This window comes from Miscanthus floridulus, chromosome 5, assembly GCF_019320115.1.
Source record: "Miscanthus floridulus cultivar M001 chromosome 5, ASM1932011v1, whole genome shotgun sequence".
Classification (NCBI taxonomy): Eukaryota; Viridiplantae; Streptophyta; class Magnoliopsida; order Poales; family Poaceae; genus Miscanthus; species Miscanthus floridulus.
In genome coordinates this window covers 82286408-82308217 of record NC_089584.1, presented here as the reverse complement: position 1 = coordinate 82308217, position 21810 = coordinate 82286408, and the positions used below count along the sequence as shown (strand labels likewise).

Genomic DNA, 21810 nt, shown 5'->3' with positions numbered 1-21810 from the left:
TGCCCTATTGATTTTTTGTTTTTTTTGCAGCAAGAAGCCTAAAAGTTCTCCCCTCTCCTTTCTTTTGGGAACTACAAGCTTTTTTTTTGTCAAATCTCCCCTCTCCTCTCCTCTCCTCTCCTTTGTTTTGCCGATGATGAAATTGTCTAAGTCCATACATTATATGGAATGTGAGCTGATGATCAAGAACTTGTGAGGAACTTGGCATCATTACCAGCTGCCCCTACATTACCTTCTCCTCTCTTCTCTGTTATGATGTCTTGATGCTCTAAGTTCATGATCAAATGATGATTGACATGTTTCTGAGGCCTCTACGACTGCTACTACTCGTTTTTTTATATATTGTTATTTTATAGGACTACTTTGGTTTATAGAACTTTTTTATTTCTTATACCTTCTCGCGTACCTAAAGCACACTTTCTTGCATCTATTAGAACAAAGCATGAAATAATGTCGCGGACACCAGATAGTGCAGCCCGATGCCCTGAGCATGATGAGCAACCAACCTATGAGGAGCAAGCACTAGAGGACCAGCTTACTCAGGAGCAGTTTGATAACGCGTTAGAAAAGGATCTAGAAGTGATGCTTACTCAAGAGCAGTGTGATGAGGAGGAAGGGGGAGCAGAAGGAAGAGCAGGAGAGGCTGCTGAAGGTTAAGAAGAAGAGGATGATGATGATGAGGACTCAGAAGAGGGATATGTAAGTCCCGATGATCCTTTCCCACGTGAAGCCAGAAGGAGGCCAATGGAGGAAGATTTGGATAAGGATTTTGACCCGAATAAGGAGGTAGAGATAAAGCCTTAGCTTGTAAATTTTGCTAAAGCTTTGGCTGTGTTACCTCTGCTAACATTTTGACCTGTCGTATATACAGGTCTCTCCTAAAACTCGGAAAAGACGACGTCGACGTCTGTGACATCTCGTTGGATAAGACAGAGTAGAGGAAAGGAGAGCAGAGGCAACGGCCACAGAGACGGACATTGAGGCCTCTACTCCACAGCCTCAAGACACAACCACGAACACGACTACCAAGCCAAAGAGGAAACGAAGGGATAGAAAAGCAAACCAATATACAGATAAGGCATGCTATGTGATAACAGGGGTCGGGCTGGCAGGGGAGATCCTTGAGCCGAAGGAATTTAGAGGACAATTCCATAATGTGATCGGGGCTCTAGTAAGAGATAAATTGAACCCAGCAATCCCTAACTGGAAAGAGGTACTAGAAAAGAAAAAGGATGAACTATGGGATAAGTAGCTAAAGCTCAATTTTAGATTTCCGGAGGGTAATCACGAACTGGTAAAACAAATGCTTTCAAGATCATAGGAGAGTCATTCCGACGTTGGAGGTTGGAGCTCAACAAGAAGTATATCCAAAAGGGCTTAACTCCCTTCAACGAGTTCAACAACATAATTCCTAGTCAATGGGAGGAGCTCATGGCTTAGAAGACTTCACCGGAGGCATTGGAGCTCAGTGCCCGTAACACCGAGCTGGTGAAGAGGAACAAACACCACCATTATCTAGGCCTCGGTGACTACTATGCCAAGGAAGAGTAGTTTAGGAAGATGGACGAAGAGGCCGCAGCTTCTGAGAATATCGATGTGAAGAATTTGAACGTACGCTCAAGGAATTGGATATATGCGAGGAGTACAGAATCATCTAGCTGTAATCTTAAGTTTGATAAGTCGAAGACCCAAGAGGCGGTATCAAGGATACTGAAATATGCTGGAGACAAGGAGAAGGGCTCATTCAATTCTTCTAGAGAGAGGGACGAGCTTAGCCTTGGCTTGAGAAACAATGAGCACATAGGCCGCACCAGGGGGCTAGGGAATAGAATGACCTAAAAGCACAGATTCGAAGAGGACAGGCACATGTACAAAAAAATGGCAGAGACCGAGAGGCTAATCTTGAGCTCTAAGTGAAGGCTCTAGTTGCGAAGGCGCTGGAGGAGCAAGGACTGTCTACGGAGCCACGTACATTAATGATGCCACCGGGAGACTTGGCATTAGTTGGCAGCCCTATGAAAGTTCCTAGCAGCCAAGGTTCCACTACAGCCACAACCCCCGTCAATCGCATATGGGAACCAACTAGTTTCACCTTGGTGTTTCTCAGCGTCCGATAGAACATTGTGATGGAGGTGGCAACGGGTGTGGCACATCCTCCCGGTGGCTTACACCACAATAATAAGATACCGCCAGACTACACTAGGGTCGAGGTGCATACCGTGAAGCCCAAGTTCATGCAGTGGAGGATAGACTACGCAACTTCTAAGGGGCTGGTGTTACTCAGAGATGTAATGGGGCAGTTCATCCTCTGGCACAAACAGGATATTATATTGACTGCTTCTTCGCTGGCTCCCCCTCTCTCAAATTTGGAGCGAGTTGTTGAGGACGGGGAGATATTTTCACCGTCTCATGACCACCACATTCCTAAGATGCCACATTCTTCCTCGCCTCCGAGCGAGCATGTGCCTAAGAAGCCACAACCTTCTCCAGCTCGTACCGAGCAAGTGCATGATGAGATGCCACAGTCTTCTCAACAAGCACAGCCGATACATGAACAACGAGTGCCTCCTGAAGAAGGTGATGCAAAGAAGATGAGAACGTGCCTGAATGGGAACTTCGAAAGAAGCATCTAATCACCATAAGGCCAATTTATGTTCTAATGAAAGACGTCTCATCGGTGCACAAGTGGTATGCCCATGATCAGTTCAAGCCTGAGAACCAAGTTAAAAAGTCCCATCATGAGCTTCTAAGGAGGCCGTCACTAGCAAACTCCACCAAACAGCAAAGCAGTATCCAAATTTTGATGCCATCAAATGGTCAAAGGATTGCCCGAAAATATATGAAAGAGGCAAGCCCTTCCTACCAAACTAGGACATCCAGCGCCTATCACTTGGAATGAGAAGGTTCCATGATTGGTACTTGCGCGTTCTCCTAATGAGCATAGACCTCGTACAAGCATGCTTCCCCACCGACACATTTGAAAGCCCAGCCGAGAAAATTATATTTGACTTCAATGACATGCAGATATGCTTTCACCTCAGAGCAATGGAAATGAATCTAATTCGCACGTGGTGCCTGTAAGTCCTTGTCCTCCCGATATGATGAATGTAATCTTTGGATTTTGTTGTAACTAACCCACGCCGTGATTTGTAGAATGCAAGTGCACATTGTAAAACAAATGCCAAGTGTGAAAGCCATGTATATAGACCCTCAAGCTATAGCACAAACAAATTTTAATTACCCTAGACAGTGGAAACTGGATGCCAAAGAGCTAGCTGCTGGAAAGACCCTTCGGGAGAAAGAGAACATCCGTGCGAAGAAACTAAGGCAAGAGTCCCTTAAGGTTTCGGCATACATTGCCCTGGCTTTTAAAAATCTCCAACAACACTCTACTATATGGCTACCATACAACTTCGAGTAAGTTCAACTCTATACTTAAAGCTTTGTTCGATATATTTTATTCGATGTAAAAGAGCTTATCTAGTTCTATGATTAAATCCATGCAGCAACCACTAGATTTGTATAGGCGTTGATGTTGGGAGGAGCATGGTATGGGTCTTTGATTCAATAGATAGGGACCCGGTGATATACAAAGACTTCATATCGATTCTCAAGACGTATACATATCGACAATCCTCATTAGCTTATATGTTTGTATACATACTTGTAACGTTCACTTTTGGATACTAACAAGTTGTATTTGCTAAAATAATTCAAACAGGGCATTTAGGTTCTATGTCAATCAACATCACGGAAGGCATGATCCAGTAAGGAAGGAAAGGCTGGCTATAAAAATACTATGTGCGGTAAGTGTAACTTACTTTAGTACTCCATTACATGGTTGTCCAAAGCATTACTTAACATTTCTATATGCAAAACACACAGTGCCCCAAGCAGAAGTCTGGGAGTGTACATTGCGGATACTATGTATGTTCTATGATGAGTAACACCGGTGCCTACAGGAGACACCCCTTAAGGGTAAGTTTGAACCTCTTCACCCGTAGTATAAAAACTTCACACATGATATGAAATACTAAACCAAAACTTATTCTCTTGTAGTGGAAAGAAATGAAAGAAATGAAAAAAGACCCATACGAGGATGACCAACTCTTAGAGCTCATCGGTGACCTTTGCAACTTCATATTGGACCAGATTGTACACGTCAAAGTCACCTACCATGACCGAGATTCTGACTTAGGTAGAAATCCTCAGTACCAACACCTTCGTGAGACAGAAAGGCTAGCTCTAGGCCATTGATAACAATGTGTATGGAATTTTACATTGATCTTACCTTGTGGGACGGTTTGGACTTATGGAACGAATTAGACTTGTGAATTATATCTATTTAATGATGGATTGTATATATTCTTATGAATTAGACTTGTAATGGTAGTTTATATAATGCTCTTGTGCCTGTGGTCAGATTTGAATTATATATGTTCTGGTCATATTTGAATTATATATGCATATAAATGTACTGTAAGGGCGGTTCTAGACTGAACCGCCCCTACAAACAGGTATTTTAGGGGCGGCCGGTACTACGACCGTCCCTACAAATAGATTTATAGGGGTGGCTGTGCCTCTACAAATTCATTTGTAGGGGCGGTCTGGGAACCGCCCCTACAAATACATGATTTATAGAGACGGTATGGTAGAGGCGGCTAGCCGAGCCGCCTCTACAAACCATCGCCAGCCGCCCATACAAATGCTTATTGTAGTAGTGGTGTTATCTAGGTCCAAACGGGTCCAAACCCGCTTTGGATGCTGACGTGGCGTGCTGGCATGGCTCCTACATGTGGGGCCCACATGTCAGTTGGTTATATTTCTATTTATTTTATTATTCTGCTGTTGTGGCACATTGTTTTTTTTCAAAAAATAATTCATATTTTTTTCATATAAGCTTGGACAAAGACAAACTTTATATCAAATTGTAGCCCTCGACAGGATCTACATCTTTACAGTTAAAAAGTTTTTGAATTGAAACGGTTTAGGGTCCTAAAATATTGTTGTAAATTTATAGGTTTGAAAATTTGAAATTATCAAAAAATCTCGGTTGTTGACATGGTGTTGGTGTTTCGAGTAAACACCAACGAGTAAATTTGTATTATTGCGTGTCTGGCTCGGATGGTGTGCTGAGAGGACACGAGGTTTATACTGGTTCGGGCAGAATGTCCCTACGTCCAGTTCATTGCTGCTGCTCGTGTTACTAGCACTAAAAAGTTCATAGTAGGGGTTACAAACGGGCGAGAGAGGAAGGAGCTCACAAGTCTCGGTGGTTTGATTGCTCGATGCTTCTACTGCTCGATCTATCGATCGATCGATCGATCTCCCTTCTAAACGATGCCCTGCCTTCCCTTTTATAGACCAAGGGGAGAGAACATGATACCAGAGACTGAGAGAAGGGAAGAGGGAAAAAAGAAAAAGAAATAAGGCTCCTAGGGGTGTGCTATCCTCCTCTTCGCGTGGGTCCCGCTGACCCTGTAGATCGTGGTGGTAGCGGCGTCGCACCGGGGTCCTGTTGGCCATTGTAGCATACATGCAAACGTCGTGCGCCGTTCTTGTCTTTCATCTCATCCAAGCGAACGAAATGGTCAAAGGGTCCCCTGACAGAGGCCATACGGGGGCTGGCGGTACAATGCCAGTCAACTGATGCTGGTCGACTTACGTTGGACGGTAGTCAAGCAGGGAGTTGGCAGCACAGTGCTGGCCTGTTGACCCGGTGGGTAACGTGAATCTCCTAGCATGGCCTGATGCGACCGCCAGTCGCATCAGGATAAGGCCGAGACGTGCTCCCGGGCGTGCGCCTCCACGCCGTAGTGGTTGAAGCGGTTCGGGTCCCACCCTGGGGTCACTGCTTTTGTCCAATAGCAAATTCGACCCCTAGGGAACGCGCGAGGGGGAATCTCGCACTAGGGACCGGGCGAGACGGAATCCGACCCTAGGGGGTCGGACGAGGCGTGACCCGGCCCCTTGGGGTCGGACGAGGCCGCAGTTGCGTCCTTAACCATCGGATGAGGCGACGTGATGCTCATTAATCCTTTGACTCGGATACCCGGGTATAGATATCCGACACATGGTATATATGAAAGTTATAATTCTCAATATAATCTACACCTTTGTAGTTGAAAAGTTTTTAAATTTGAACTCGTTTAGTATCCCAAATATGTGTTCTAAGTTTTTTATTTCAAAATCTATAAACCTAGAACACATATTTGGGATACTAAGCAACTTCAAATATAAAATATTTCAACTACAAATTTTTAGATCGCACTGAGAACTATAACTTTCATATAGATCATGTCAACGTACAAGATTGTTGGATAATTTTGAATTTCAAATTTCAAAATCTACGCACTTACAACAATATTTTGGGACTCTAAACAGTTTCAATTCAAAAACTTTTCAACTACAATGTTGTAGATCTTATCGAGGGCTACAATTTTGATATAAGGTTTGTCTTAATCCAAGCTCATATGAGAAAGTTATAAATTATTTTTTGAAAAAGTCAACGTGCCACATCAGTAAAAAATAAAAATAAACAGAAATATCACCAACTGACATGTGGGCCCCACATGTAGGAGCCACGTCAGCATCTAGAGCAGGTTTGGACCCATTTGGACTTAGATGACACCTCTTGCCAACTTTAAATTGTTAAATTGTTTTTATGCCAACACATATCATATTTTGTCAGGTTTATGGTTTGTCTAACTGGTTTTTATTCTTAGAATAAAAAATTGCATATTATGTATACATAAATTGCAACGAACTAAAACTGTAATTTTAATATAAAATTTATGTAATAACTATCGCCTGAAAGAAAACAGACACCTAAAATTTAGCAAGTCCCTTTAAAAACTTTTCAAGGCTATTCGTCCAAATTTCAGAATAAAATATCTAAGACTCATGGGTCCCTATTGTTTCTCTGACCTGAAGGAGTACAACTGAAGCATATGTGCCAGTCAAAGCTAGTTGTTGTTATACTCGGAGTCCAGAAATAAGAGCCTTTGGTGGAATAGGAGGTATGTGAAACGAGAAAGTTTGTCGCAAAATGAAGATAGACGAGTACACCCTCCCTTCTAAAAAAGAGTCTACGGAATCGTGTTGGTCAAACTTTCTCAACTTTAACTATGTTTAGAGAAAATACGTGCAACATTTATATCTCTCAATAATTTTATTATGGTAGTATATTCAACTATCTGCCTAATGATATTAATTATACCTAATGATATTAATTATGTACCATAAATATTAATATTTTATTAAATATATTTAGTCAAAGTTAAAGGATGTTGATTTTTTAGAAGCGAGAATAACTCTTTTTTTACGAAGGGAGTAAGCTGCAATGAAATTCAACAGCCATAGCAGGAAGCGTTGAAAGACAAAGCTAGGCTCCAGTCAGAAACGGTCAGACAAGCAGAACACAACGCAGAATCCGCCTAAGATAAAGCTTGGCTCAAGTCCGTCCACGTATATTTGTTAAAATCGGTGAGGGAGGCAAGCGCGATCCCCATATATTATATTTATCCAGGTGCTGATGGATCGATAGTTCGACACTAGCTGCGTGTTACTCTTTGATTAGCCCTTAGCTAGTGTAGGACACTTTTTTTTCCCCGGCGATGATGCTTCCGGCAGCGGCACTGCTGCTGGTAATGGTATTGCAGCTCTCCTCCGGGTCATCGTCCCAGGCTGGAGGCGCAGCAGGATCGGAACGACCGCCGGCGAGCTGCCCAACCACCTGCGGCAACGTTAGCGTGCCGTACCCTTTCGGCATCCGCGACGGCTGCTCCCTCCCTTTCCTGGGTTCAACCTCACCTGCGACCAAACGCGGCATCCGCCGAGGCTGCTGCACGGCGACGGCGGCACCCTCCAGGTCGTGGAGATCTCGCTGGCCAACTCCATGGTCCGCGCCAAGGACACCGCCGGTGCCGTGAACATCACCTACTACGATCTACGGGATCAGGGGCAAAGGTATATTTATAGTTTTGCACACCCTCAAAAATGAAAAAAAACAGTGATTTTAGCTAAAATTTCATATGCACCTTCTATAATAATTATGCGACAAATGCACCTCCTCTAACTTATTCTAGCTCGGTGAGGGCAACGGCACCTGGAGCGGCCTTGGCTCCGGCAGCGGCAACACGTACGTCCTCTCAGAGGAGCACAACCAGTTCGTTGTCACCGGGTGCAACGTCCAGGGGATGCTGCTCGGGGACAGCGGCAACGTCATCTTCTGCTCCATCAGGGACATCTGGATAAACCCCGTGGTGAGCACGAGCGGTGGCCTGCTCCGGTGTCGGCTGTTGCCAGAGACGCCCATCCCATCGGCCGCCCTAACTACACCGTCCAGTTCAAGTCCCTGGACCCCTGGTTCGAGTACTATAACAGGCTGCCTAAGACGGTGCGCATCGCCGAGCGCGGTTGGTTCGACAGCGTGGCCGCCCAGATGGTGAACGAATCAGCGGTGAATGACACCCAGCTGTCCGGTTGTGCTGGAGTGGGTGGTAGCGTCCACCTCGACAGTATCCCTGGGATAGACGAGGACTCTGGCGGACGCCGCCGGCAACTGGTCCTGCCCCGTGGACGCGGCGAGGAGTGCGCGCAGAAGCAGCCACAGCACCTGCCACAACGTCACCGGCAACTACCGAGCAGTGCCGGTCCTAGGGGTAAACATGAGGTGCGACGGCCGGGGCTCAAGCGGAGGAGCCCAAGCCTAGGTATACAAACTCCCATGTCCTATAGTTTATTAGGCATTAGTAAACTAATGAAAAGAGAGACATAGAACTGATAAGGCGGCTTAAAAAAACAACATCGACATTTCTTTTCTAGTTTTCTTTCCCCACGGTCCTCGGGTAGAGAGGAGGCGAGGAGTCACGCTGCACATAGCGAATTTTTTTTAATTTTAACACTTTTTTAACTTAATTTTAAATCTAACACTCTCGGTTTTTTTTAAACTAACATTTTTTGCCGCGCCTATTGCCCTGGCACGACCAAATGCCTGACGTGGCGGCGACCGGAAGCGCTGGCCGCTGACGTGGCAGGGCTCTGCCGCGCCACCGATCTTGGCGTGGCAGTGCCGCGCCCTGATCCATGGCGCGGCAGAGCCGGGTATAACCTCCGCCGCGGCCAGTCCCGTTGCCCGAGCAGCGAAATGGCCTCCGCTCATCCAAGCACGTCGCGCCACGAACGGCGACAGCCCGGCCCTCCATTGCCGCCTCCCTCCCTTCCCTTCCATTCCCCGGCCGCCTCCCTCCCTCCTCGTCCTAGTTCAAGGTAATGACGCACATTTTATTTTTGTTTGAATGGTGGATAGGATATTATGAATGGGAGTTAAGGTTAGTAGGAAAATTATATTTGGGAACTATGGTGAAGATATTAGTATGAGTTTGTCAATGTTAAGGTTAATTATTTAGTTAGAAGTATGTTTGCCATGTATATTTTTGTTGCTATAATTATTGTTTATAATATTTTAGTTGCATTGCAAATGATTATATTTTGTATTAATTTGCGTTGTTTTGATTGGTGTTTAATTTGAACCGTTTTATTAGATGGAAGACATGTTTCGGGAGCAGTTATGGCGAAAACGGGGTCGTCCTACAGAAATGTATCCCGACGAGTGTAGCAAAGATGCCCCCGTCCCTCCTGAACTCCATGTCCCTAATTGTGACTGTGGTCGTCCGGCCGACGTGTTTCAATCGAGACATCCGGACACAGCGGCTCGTTGCTTCTACGCGTGCAGTCGTTTTAATGTAAGTTATTGTTTCCGTATATTTTTCTTCTTTATTTGTATTACTAGGTTACTAATATTTTGTTGAATTTTTATTGTGTAGGCCCATGAGAGGTGTTTTTTCTTTCAGTGGATCGACAGTGCAGACAAGTTTGACCCAGGTACCTCCTTTTCGACGATTGGTGGAGAGTGCGACATCCACGAGAGCACTTCGAGCGGTGGGTTCCACCTCTCCCTAACCCCCCCTCCAATGACGGCTAAGAAGAAGCACTTAGCCACAGTTAGACGACTTGAGGAACCTCCTCTGTGCCATTGCAGAGACCGAGCCATGATAAACCCTGACAATACGTTGGAGTTTGTGTGTCCAAACAAGCATGAAGTAAGTGCAAAGTGTATGTGTTGAAATGTTGAGTTATATGTGTCATGTACTAATGTCACGTTATTTAGGTGTATTCAATGGCGAAGTGTCGTTTCAAGGAGTGGTTGTATGGTCCTAAGAACAAATGGCCCGAAGAACCTCTAAAAGCAAAACAAAAGAAGAAAGAAATGTTAATTTACAAAGCACCACCAGTCAAGTGCGAATGTGGTGTTAATTCTAACTATGGCCTAGTCCCTTCAGAGCTTGGAATAGGCCATTATTGTGGTCATATGGTTGAGTACGAAGAGGTTCGTTATTTTTGTGGTAAACATGAAATCGTATTTTGTTTCTTTTGGTAAAACATATATGATATAATATTTCTTTTGAACAGAGCACTAGGAAATGCAGGTGGGAACGTTACGATGGTCAAGCTAAGTTCTTGGATGAACTAAAGAAGAGGCAACTACTTGCAAGGAAGAGAGGATATGGACCTGACTACGTCAACCTATTCGTTAAACATCACAAAGAAAAGATGCGTGAGTTTGCTAGACATCACGGTATTTGTAACCCGATCGATGTTGGGCTTAACAAATAGGGATTAGAGAGGCGGATGACGTTAGAGGAGAGGGAAGGAAGGAGGCAAGGGAGGAGACAAGAGTACAGATGCAGGTCTTGAACGAGCATGTTGCTGCATTATGTGCCAGTGAGTGCTTGAACGCCTATTTTCGTTGTCTGATTTTAAATGTAATATAATCACGTTGCTAACTGATTGCATTTTATACATGAAGGGACTGGTTGTAGCGAGGATTATGCCATAGAGGTGGCTCGTGCAAGGTATGAGGAGAAGAAGTTAGATGAGCATAGATCGCGAGCTGGTCGCACCGTTCAATCTCTGATTGTGTTGTCTGATGAGGGGGACGAGGATGAGGACGACACTGGCAGACTTAGTGAGTTAATTGCTCTAGCAGAGGTGGGCTTGCAGGCGGTGGAGGATGAGTACGACACTGGTAGACTGAGCGAGCTCATCGCTCTAGCAGAGGCGGGCTTGCAGGCGAAGGAGGATGAGGACGACACTGGCAGACTGAGCGAGCTCATCGCTCTAGTAGAGAGGGGTTACAGGCGGAGGAGGATGACGACACGTTCTTCACTCAGGCCGCAGCGGTCGCAGATGAAGCGGATGCCGCTTACTATAGGCGACAGGCAGGTCAGAGCAATGCAGGTGAGCCTAGCCACAGCAACAGGATTGTGGTTGAGGATTGGTACTCGGACGATGAGTTGCTTACTCAGTATGTTTCTGACTGAGGGTTTTTTATTGCGCCGTCTGTTAGTTCCATGCTTTATTAATGATCAATGTAGCCATGTAGTAGAAATTCTATTGTGTTTGTCTTATATTCCATTTGAACTAATGATGTATTGTACCCATGTATGATGTACTCGGATTATCCATGATCGATCTTAAGTGATCACATCTGTTTGTATCATGCGTTAAAAATTCTAAAACTAACGTAATCATTTGTCGCGCCATAGCCCACGGCGCGTCTGTGCTGTACAAAACTACAGAACTACAAGCGGAGGTGGGCTTATAGGCGGAGGTGCTGTACAAAACTACAAGTGTTGTACAAAACAAACATGAAGCAAATAAATGGACGATAAGTTGCCATACAATATTTTCATTGGTTTATGAGTCTACAAGTTTTCGACGATAATATTCGTTCGACATAAGTTGGACGTAATGAACTAAGTCCCACGACGTAATGAACCTCGTCGTCCAGTACAAGAAGGGGGTCGTCGTACTCCACATTAAGAAGGGGGACCAGCTGGTGCGGCGTGGGAGGGGCCATCCTGTTACAAAATGATAAACAAAGGGTTGGAGTATTCAAATTAATAATTTTCAGAGTAACATTATGTAGCATTGCAAAATTTGAACTACTTGTTATGCAATAGGAACACAATATGAAATCACCTGCTGTCTTCTATGCCGGCTAGCCTTGTGGCCAGATTGTTTGCAAACGGAGCAAAGATTCCTACCACGGGTCTCGTTGAAGTCTCCCCCGCCGTACATGTCTTTGCCGTACCCTCTCATAGCATCCATGTCCCCCTTCAGTTGTTTCTTCTTCCTCCTACCCTTCCCTACCTTCATTAGATCCGGATGCGGCACATAGTCATAACCATTATAAGGTGGCCACTGTGTTGGGTCAAGGTATGGCTCGAAGCTCATCTCCCAAATACTAACGGTGTTCGAACGGAGATACAAGGGTGACATATAGGTAGATCCTCATAGTTGTACCCACGAACCCTGCAGGCCGTGATCATATGAGAGCAAGGGGCATGCATGATCTGAGGGACATTGCAACTGCACTCTACCTTTTCAAGATCAACTCGGTAGTTTCGTCCACCATAACGTTCGCCGCCTAGGCTTGTGCCACCCTTGCCCCGTACACTAAAGATATGGCGGCGGGGTCCATACGGCTCGGCGGTGTGTTGCTTGGCCAATTCCTTGGCCTCCTTCCAATGTTCAGCTCCGGCCTTGCCAAAACGCCCTTGCTCAGCTATATTCCTATGCGCAAGCTCCTACCTCTTCACAAAATATTCGTTGCACTTATGAAAGGAGAACTCAACAATTCCAGACATAGGCAACGATCGAACTTTGGTGAATACACAGTTGAAGGACTCCGAGGAGTTAGTGGTCATGATGCCATACCTAAAACCCCCCTCGTCATATGCTAACGCCCACTGAGCCTTATGTTCCATCTGTGCCTCTAACCAGGCCTTTCCCACTGCATTTACCATCTTGTCTAGTTCTCTCTTTGTCTCCTTGAACTGGTGCTCTGCACGTACACAACATAGAGCCTTTACCTTGTCACATACCTCCTGCTTCTACTGACACCGCCAGAAATTAGCGGCAAAGTGTCTCATGCACCATCTATGTACTAGAGGCGGGAACCCATCTATATGCTCAGCTGCTGCATTAAGAAGCCCTGCGTGATGGTCGGAGATCAAACATATAGTGCGAGTTGGGCCAAGCACTTGCACACGTAGAAGCTGCATGAACCATGACCACAATTCATTGTTCTCTCCCTCTGCCAAAGCAAATGCCACGGGTACTATCTGGTCCTCAGGATCAACAGCGGCAGCCATCATCAAGGTGCCCCTATACTTTCCTGTCAGGAAAGTGCCATCAACAAGTACGACTGGCCGACAAAACTGGAATACATGTTCCATTTGTGCAAATGACTAGAACACACGATAGAGGACATGCCTCAATGGGTCCCAAAAAAACATCCCTCCGGTGTCCACAAACCATTTCAAGCTAGGGTTGTAATAATACATTGCACATAAGATGCGGGGCACCCTGTTGTACGCTTCCTCCCAAGTACCCCATCGAATCGCCAGAGCAATTTACTTAGCACGCCAAGCCTTTCCGTACGTCACATTGTACCTAACGAATCCAGATATGGACTGTTGTAAAGAAGACACCGAGATGTCATTGTTGTCATCAACGAGCCCCAATATACGACGGGCAAGGTAACGTGTAGTGAGTTGCTGATGATTTTCCTTCCCCCTATTGTCTAGGCAAGTGTGGGGTTCAACAACTTTAGTTATCCTCCACTTGCCATCACTCTGTCTCCTTTGTGCATTTAACCTCCACAGACAACCGTTTTTGCATATCAAGTGGTACCTCAACTCCTGGTCCAAATGAGTGATGGTGTACGGTCTATGGTGGTACACCGCATAGTCCTAAAGGAAGAGTTTCATCTCTGACATTGTGTTGAATATCATCCCCTTCCTAAGGGTTTCTGTCTCATGGTTATACAATGAATTCCTACACATCTGGAGACCGGTATCACAAACTGTCATATCCGTCATGCTGACATCCCTATAGTTCGGAACGCCCCTAAAAGGTACGTTCTTGGACCTTAGTTGCTCAAGCTCAGTCGTTGTGTAAGGTGGTGGTAGAACATACTGCTGCGCTTCGCTAATTCTGGCCTATGAATCATAGGGGATATCATCCGCAGCCAAATCTGTGACTAGTCTACCCTGAGCCTGGACACCATGCAAAACCTCAATTGGTACTGGTAATGGCATAGTATGAACTGGTACTGGCATGGCATCAGCCGTTGTTGGTGTAGCATCTGTACCTCCTTGGTCATCATCAGAATCGTCTAAATCACTGCTAACTACATCACCGATTCTGTCCTCCTCCTCCTGCTCCTCTTCCTGTTCGAACTCATTCACATCAAAGTCATTGCTTATACAACCTACTGCAGTTGAATGAAACTGCTCCTGCGTCAACTAACCATCCAAATCCATATTATCCTAAGTGGCTTACCCTTCGACCCCTAATTTTTTTTCATTGCCTCCAAAACCATCAATGGACGGGCCGCCCTGAACACCATGTATCCTGTACCCATTCTCCACCACCACCTCAGCCATGGGCACATTGGAACCATGGAGAATCCTAGTGTAGCGGGACCAGTGAGCAGGGTCACGTAAGGGCATGAGGACATAGTGTGCCCTAGTTTTCCCAGTATCAAACCTCCCCTTTAGTGTGAAATCACCGCCAAACTTTATATTCAAATGGACACAAAGGTCGTTGAAGCTAGGAGGTTCATCAAACCTTTCCAATTCTTCTTCCATATCCTCAAACATACCATCCTCTCTCCTAACACTTCCTCCGTACAAAACTCTAACACAACAATCCATCTGCAGAAGTATTTCAAGAAACTTTATTAAGTCGTCGAAATCATCGTACGTAATGTCCATACTAACATTAATATATTTTCTAACTATAACTATACTAACTAATCAAATATTAACATCTATACAAGGCATAGTATAATTGTACTAACTAAACTACCTAACTTTACTACCTATACTAACTTATTATATTACGTATACTAACTAAACTATCTAACTTTACTAACTATACTTTAATAATTTTACTAACTTTATTAACTGTGCTAACTATATTAGTGGAGTACCTCGTTGCAACGCGTAAGACTGGGCCGGGAGGCGCGGGCGTAGGGCAGCCGCTGTGCGTGACCGGAGGTTCTGGCCGGAGGGGGAGGCGCGCTGGCGTGCGGGCGCAGCGGCCGCACCCGGCGGCCTGGCTGCCTGGCTGGCGCGGGCGGGCTAGCTGGCGTGGGTGGCCGCGGCCGCGACAGACGGCGTGCACGGCGGCGGGCAGGCGCGGGCGAAGGCGGGCAACGTGCACTCAGAGAATGGAGACTGCTCGGGCAGAGGGCCGCGGTGGAGGTTATATCCGGCTCTGCCGCGCCATGGATCAGGACGTAGCACTGCCGCGCCAAAGATCGGTGGCGCGGCAGAGCCCTGCCACGTCAGTGGCCAGCGCTTCCGGTCACCGCCACGTCAGCCCTCTGCCGCGCCGCCATGCATGGCACGGCATAGGTATTTGGCCACGCCAGGGCAATAGGCGCGGTCAAAAGTGTTAGTTTAAAAAAAACCGAGAGTGTTAGATTTAAAATTAAGTTCGAAAAAGTGTTAAAATTAAAAAAAATCCACATAGCACACTCTGATCGTAAGTTCGCGACGTGCGCCTTACACATGCGGAGCTGGCGAGCCGCGCCGCCGCGAAGAGCTAGACTACCGGAGACACGGACACAGCGCACGAGGATGGCGACCAGGCAGGGCTCCACGTCGACGACATCTTGATTCTTGGCTTCTTACGAATTGCGATCACCGATCAGTTGTTTAGGCCCAATGTATTTTTTTTCTTTTTAGTTTTAATTCAAAATAATTATTTGTATATTATTTTAGACTTCTAATACTTTGTACCCATATAGTCATATTTTTCTTCTAATTTAGGTGTTATAATTTTAGAATGTTATCTAAGAAACATTTGTCATAGGTGAGAAAAAATGAATATATTGTTTTTTTTTAATCTACATTGTTCCTCGATAATTATCATACATCTACAAATATATTGTTTAATATATATTATTCCTCGATAATTATCAGACATATTAAATTAAAAATATGTTATTAAATTTGTTTTCGTTTTACAAATAAAATTAGTATCTATATATTATAAGATTTTATACATGCTCAAGAGGAGCCGCTGTGACAAGATCGCCTGCCCTTAAAATACTACCGAGCCGGCTACGTGTGCCGGTGCCGGTATGGGTACGACGGCAACGCCTACCTTGCCGGTGATGGCGAATGCCAAGGTATATATGCACAGACACACTATTACGTGCAGGCGCAGCAGTACTTAGCTAGAGCAAATTTAGAGGAGATGTACTCACCTCATAGGTGCATACACATTTTCATAGAGGGTACAATTATGTTAAGATTTTTAATCAAGCTTATTGTTTTTGTTTTCTTCTGGGGTTGGGGGTTGCATTTGCACCCCCTTGTACACAATGTACCTTCGCCTCTGCATGTTGTTGGCTTCGTCCTAACATAGCGACATGTCTTTTTGTTAGGCCCGTTTGGCACGGCTTCACTTTATCCATGAAGTTCTTTTTGAGGGCTTTAGCTCCATGAACAGCTCTATGGGTGCTGTAGCCGTTTTGATAAATCGTTTGGCAAAACAGCTTCACATATAGTTTTTCTTAAAATATGCTCTCAGAGAACGCCATGTAGAATGGGGTGAAGCTGAGAGAAGCCACTATTTTTTTTTTGCTCCTTTTCACCCCAAAGCTCTGTGAGAGCACGTTTTTAGGGGCTTTATCGGTGGAGCCGTTTTATTTTACCCCGTTTGGCAGAAAATGACTCCAAGCGGCTCCTGAAACCGCTAGAGAAGCCCTGCCAAACGGGGACGGTGGGTGCGAGTGTCGATGCCCGCGCGGTGCCCGTGGCAACCCCTACATGGCAGATGGCTGTGTCAAAACTTTCTCTTGGTGAGCAGAGAACCACTTGATTGCCTCTCTGACATATTACTCTGTTTTATTGATTTACAGTACTGAAATTGGTTGAAAAACATTGTTCCAGCTAAAATGTTGTGAGAGAAAAATACTGTTCTGACTGAAAAAAGAAGTCGAACAAGTCGGATATGGGGTAAGCCGAACAGGGCTATGGCACTAGTCTTATTCGGATGAAAAATGCTTACTTTCTCAGGGTTAAGTGTTGGACTCGGAGTGGGCAGTGGAGCAGGTCCTGGCTGTTGGTTCAACCTTTGTGACTCGTGGGATCAAGAGCCGGAGGACAAGAATGTTGCAGCAGAAGTACTTCAAGCAGAATCGTGGACATTTGTTACAACAATTGGTGTCCCAAAACACAGACATCGCTGAGAGGATGATCATCCCCTTGGTAGAACTTGAGAAAGCCACAAACAACTTCGATAATGCTCCCAAGCTTGGTGGAGGAGGACTAAGGATGAAAACGGTCGGAAACGGTCGAAAAACTCCTAAATTATTTTCTACTTTTACATTTGAAATACGAAAACGAAAGCGAAAACGGTAAAATCGGACACGAAAACGAACGCGAACTTACGAATTATTGAGAATTTCGAAAACGAACCAATTCGAGCGGATTTATGTCGAATACGGTCGATATACGAAAACTCAATACGGAATACCGACCCGTAAACCAAGTGCATGACTAAGTGCATACATGATCAAGTTCAACTGCATATAATAATTAATAAGTGCATATTATAGAAACATGAACTCGAACTGAGTCAGAATAATTTTATTAATCTTTTTAGAATAAATGTAGTATTTTATTTTATAGATTTATTTAGATTTTTCTTTTGAGTAACAAAGATTTATTCGGCTGATGCAAAAACTATCAAATGATTGACTTTGCAGGCGGGGGTTAAACCGATGAGCTTGATGGGCTATGGCCCAGGTGGGCTTTCGTGTAGATGCTGCTGGTTTCTTGACATTTAGCACCATCTCGTGAGGTGAAGAGAGATGAGGCTGGGCGCCGTCTATAAGAGAGGACAGCTGGCCACCAGTAGAAAGAACGCAGCTACGTGGTGAACAACCTGTAATTGGGCTGTATGACCTGTGTAGTTGGCCAAATTCGGTTTAAACCGAATTTTCAATTCGGAATATTTCAAATTAAAAGTAGAAAAGTAGAAAACGGTCGAAAAATGTGTAAACCGTTTTCTACTTTTACATTTGAAATACGAAACATCTGAAATGCGAAAGCGAAAACGGTAAAGTCGGACAAGAAAATACGGATTCGATCGGATTAAATATAGAAAACGATGCGGTTCGGTTCGGGATATTTCCGTTCCGTTTTCATCCTTAAGGAGGACACGGCACCGTGTACAAGGGGCTCTTATCGGACTTGCACGTTGTCGCGATTGAAAAAACAAAAGTGGCAATCCAGAGAGAGATTGATGAGTTCAAAAATGAGGTAACTATTCTCTCACGAGTCAACCATCGGAATGTAGTGAGGCTTTTTGGGTGTTGCCTGGAGACCGAAGTGCCACTATTGGTTTATGAATTCATTTCAAATGGGACACTTTATGATCATCTTCATGTTGAAGGACCAACACCATTGGGATGGGATCATAGACTGAGAATTGCAATGGAAACTTCCAGAGCTCTTGCCTACCTTCGCATAGTCGTGTCCTTACCTATAGTTCGTAGGGATGTAAAGTCACATAACATTCTATTGGATGGTTCGTTAATGGCAAAAGTGTCTGACTTTGGAACCTCAAGGTGCATTCCACCTGATCAACACAGGGGTTACAACCGCCATCCAAGGAACACTTGGCTATCTAGACCCTATGTATTACTACACGGGTAGACTCACTGAGAAGAGCTGCGTTTACAGTTTTGGTATTGTTCTGATAGAGTTGCTCACTAGAAAGAAACCATTTTCATATAGATCACCTGAGAATGATAGCTTAATTGCACAGTTCACTTCCTTACTTATACGTGGTAACTTGTCTTGTGGACTCGATCCTCAAGTAATGGAGGAGGGAGGCAAAGAAGTCAACGAAGTAGCTGCATTGGCAGCTATATGTGTGAAGCTGAAAGCAGAGGAGCGGCCAACCATGAGACAACTGGAGTTGACACTTGAAAGCATCCAAGAATCACTACAACAGGTAAAGCTACATAGTGTTGGTCCAGGTAAATCTAAGGAAAATGCGATATTTCCAATAGTTGAGGGTAGAAGCACAAAAGAGTCAGGTAGACACTGTAGTCTTGAAAGAAGAGTTCTTGTTATCAGCAAGGTATCCCCGTTGATAGCTTCTGACAAAGTCCAATATAAAAAAGATTATGTTATAGTACATAATTCAAAAGGTTATTGTGATTCGGATTATTTTATTAGATAATATCAAACATAGTATATTGAATGTATTTGGTGCACATTTATATGTATGTGGTATATTTGTTTGGAAAACATAAAATAAGGTTTGCACCTCTTAATCTTATCTAACTTTCATCTCCCAATTACTTATATAATTTTAGTTAGGTCATTGATCCATAATTTTGTAACAAAGATAAAAAAAATGTTAATAAAACTTTTGTCTACACATTTATTAGTATATGTGGACGTCTTATGAAATACATGGGTTGGTTTGAGTTGTGTGTTCTAGCGCATAGGAGGGGGTTCTTTGAGCCTAGCAAAGTGCTAGTCTAATTTGGGAGCGTGTTTCAGTTTGCGTATCACTAGTAAAACTTTAGTGCTACAAAAGAACTTCTGAACAATATCGTAATATTTTGGTTGAATGAACTTTAGGAGGAGAATCATTTTTAACTATATTGCATGGGATATGACCCTCCAAATTGCCTTTTTGATTAGTTTGATGAGATAATGTGAATTTATTTTGTTTGCCACAATATTTATTCGACGGATGATTGTAACACCCCAGTTGTTAGGTACAGGTGAAAGGTCCTAAATGGCTAGAGAGGGGAGAATAGCCTAATTAAAAATTCTACAAAGTACTAGAGCAAAGTGTTAGACACAAATAAGGCGATAAGCGATTTTGCTCTAGCTCTACAAAAGTGCTACGCAAGCCACCTACCAAATCTAGTTGCTATGATCTCTAAAAGTAATCTCATGAAGTGGATTTATATTGACTTCGAAATGTGACACGGATGTTTGGTTCACATTTCGAGGGGGAGAGATGTAGAGTTTTTCATTAACCCACTTCATTAAGTGATTTACTAAGTTTTATGTGATAAAATTACAAAATTAAGCCAATAAGTTAGTGATAAGTTATTCTCTTTTAGCATCCATTATTTTGAAGATAATAATATGGGTCCACGTAACCTAAATGTGACTCTAAAGGGGAATGATAATAAGTTCTCCATAATAAACTAAGAAAATCATAAGTAGTTATTGTTTACCATTGATCTCATGATCACAATAAGATAAGCAGAGGTACAAACTTAATTACTTTATTTTATTTTGTTGACTATAAGTAAAGCAATAGAGATATTACATAAGTTTATCTTGGTGGTGTTTCTTATGCTTATTTAAATACTAAGATTCACCAAGATGGGTCCATAAAACGAGTATTTGAAAATTATTTTATAAATTGAAAGATTAGTCATACTCCAATCTAAAGGTGATAAGCTTTTCTCATTACAAATACACTGACATAAGCATTACATACAAGTATTATGTTTAAGTATTACAATTAAGTCATAAGTATTATAAGTAAGCTATAAGTTTTATGACTAAGTTATTACACGCCCTTAAAGCTTATGACTGGGATTTTTAGCAAACATAGTCTAGGAATGGACCCTTGGAAAGATCTAAAAGTACTTGCTTTATGCATATTAAGTATTACATGCTCATGAATAAGAAGTTTAGTAACCACTAAGTTATAGGTTGCTATGACATTAATCTTCTTATACAAGATGTGTTGATATTAAGAAATCCGCATAAGTATTTATCAACACTCTTGTCAGGGGGAGCCATGCTGTGGAATGGTTTCAACCTATCTTTAAAGTATAGCTTCTAATATGAAACTAAGCTATATCATGTTTAATTAATATAAGTTAAGTTTATCTTAATTTATTAAGAATAAAGTTATTACTATTATAAATTACTTTTAGCATAAGATATTCATCCTGGAATATGTTATATATAAGAAGTGCGGTTTTCTTTTGGTTCGAGTAACATGTCAAATGGTTTTGCCAAACCAAAGATAGTGTGAAAGACCAATCTAGAATCAAAGTTAGTCATGTAAGTTTAAGATGTTGGTGCTCACTAAGTAAGTTTAAAGCTTTAAGTGTTTAAGTTATAAGTGGTTGAGCACCATATTCAATTTAAGTCTTCTCACCATAGGTCTACCTTAAGTTTCCGACATTAAGTTCATTGGTAGCCTACCATATAGGATAAGATTGAGATCTCAAAATTGTGATTCTAGAAGCATAAATAATTCTTTGTATGTGCATAAAAGTATAAGTGAAAACAAACTGCACAACAGGACCATAAAGAGGCCATCATAAGACTAAGAATGAATTATTCTGAGATATGAACGGTGTGCTATAGTGATTGGGTTCATCAGTACTTAATTAATTATTGCAACCGCTTCATCTTGGTTTATTGTTCTATTGAAAGAGTGGTTTAAGATAAACAGTATTGTCTCCCTATAAGTTCTCTCTAATAATAAAATTACTATCAAGGGCGAGATTGTTGGAGTGACGTCGGCATAGTCAAATGACTACCGAGCCTCTACGGGCTTAAGGGCCCACTAACAGGTCCATGACTGTTGGACCACACACGCACACCTAACGTTCACTGGCCTGGTCCTAGGGTTCCCAAGCTACAAGACAGGACTCACGGTACCTAA

At 43.4% G+C, this 21810-nt stretch overlaps 1 pseudogene; it reads left to right on the top strand.

Moving 5' to 3' along the window:
• The first annotated feature begins 7616 nt into the window (after positions 1-7616).
• Positions 7617-19249, top strand: LOC136452472 (wall-associated receptor kinase 3-like; annotated as a pseudogene).
• Positions 19250-21810: the final 2561 nt, after the last annotated feature.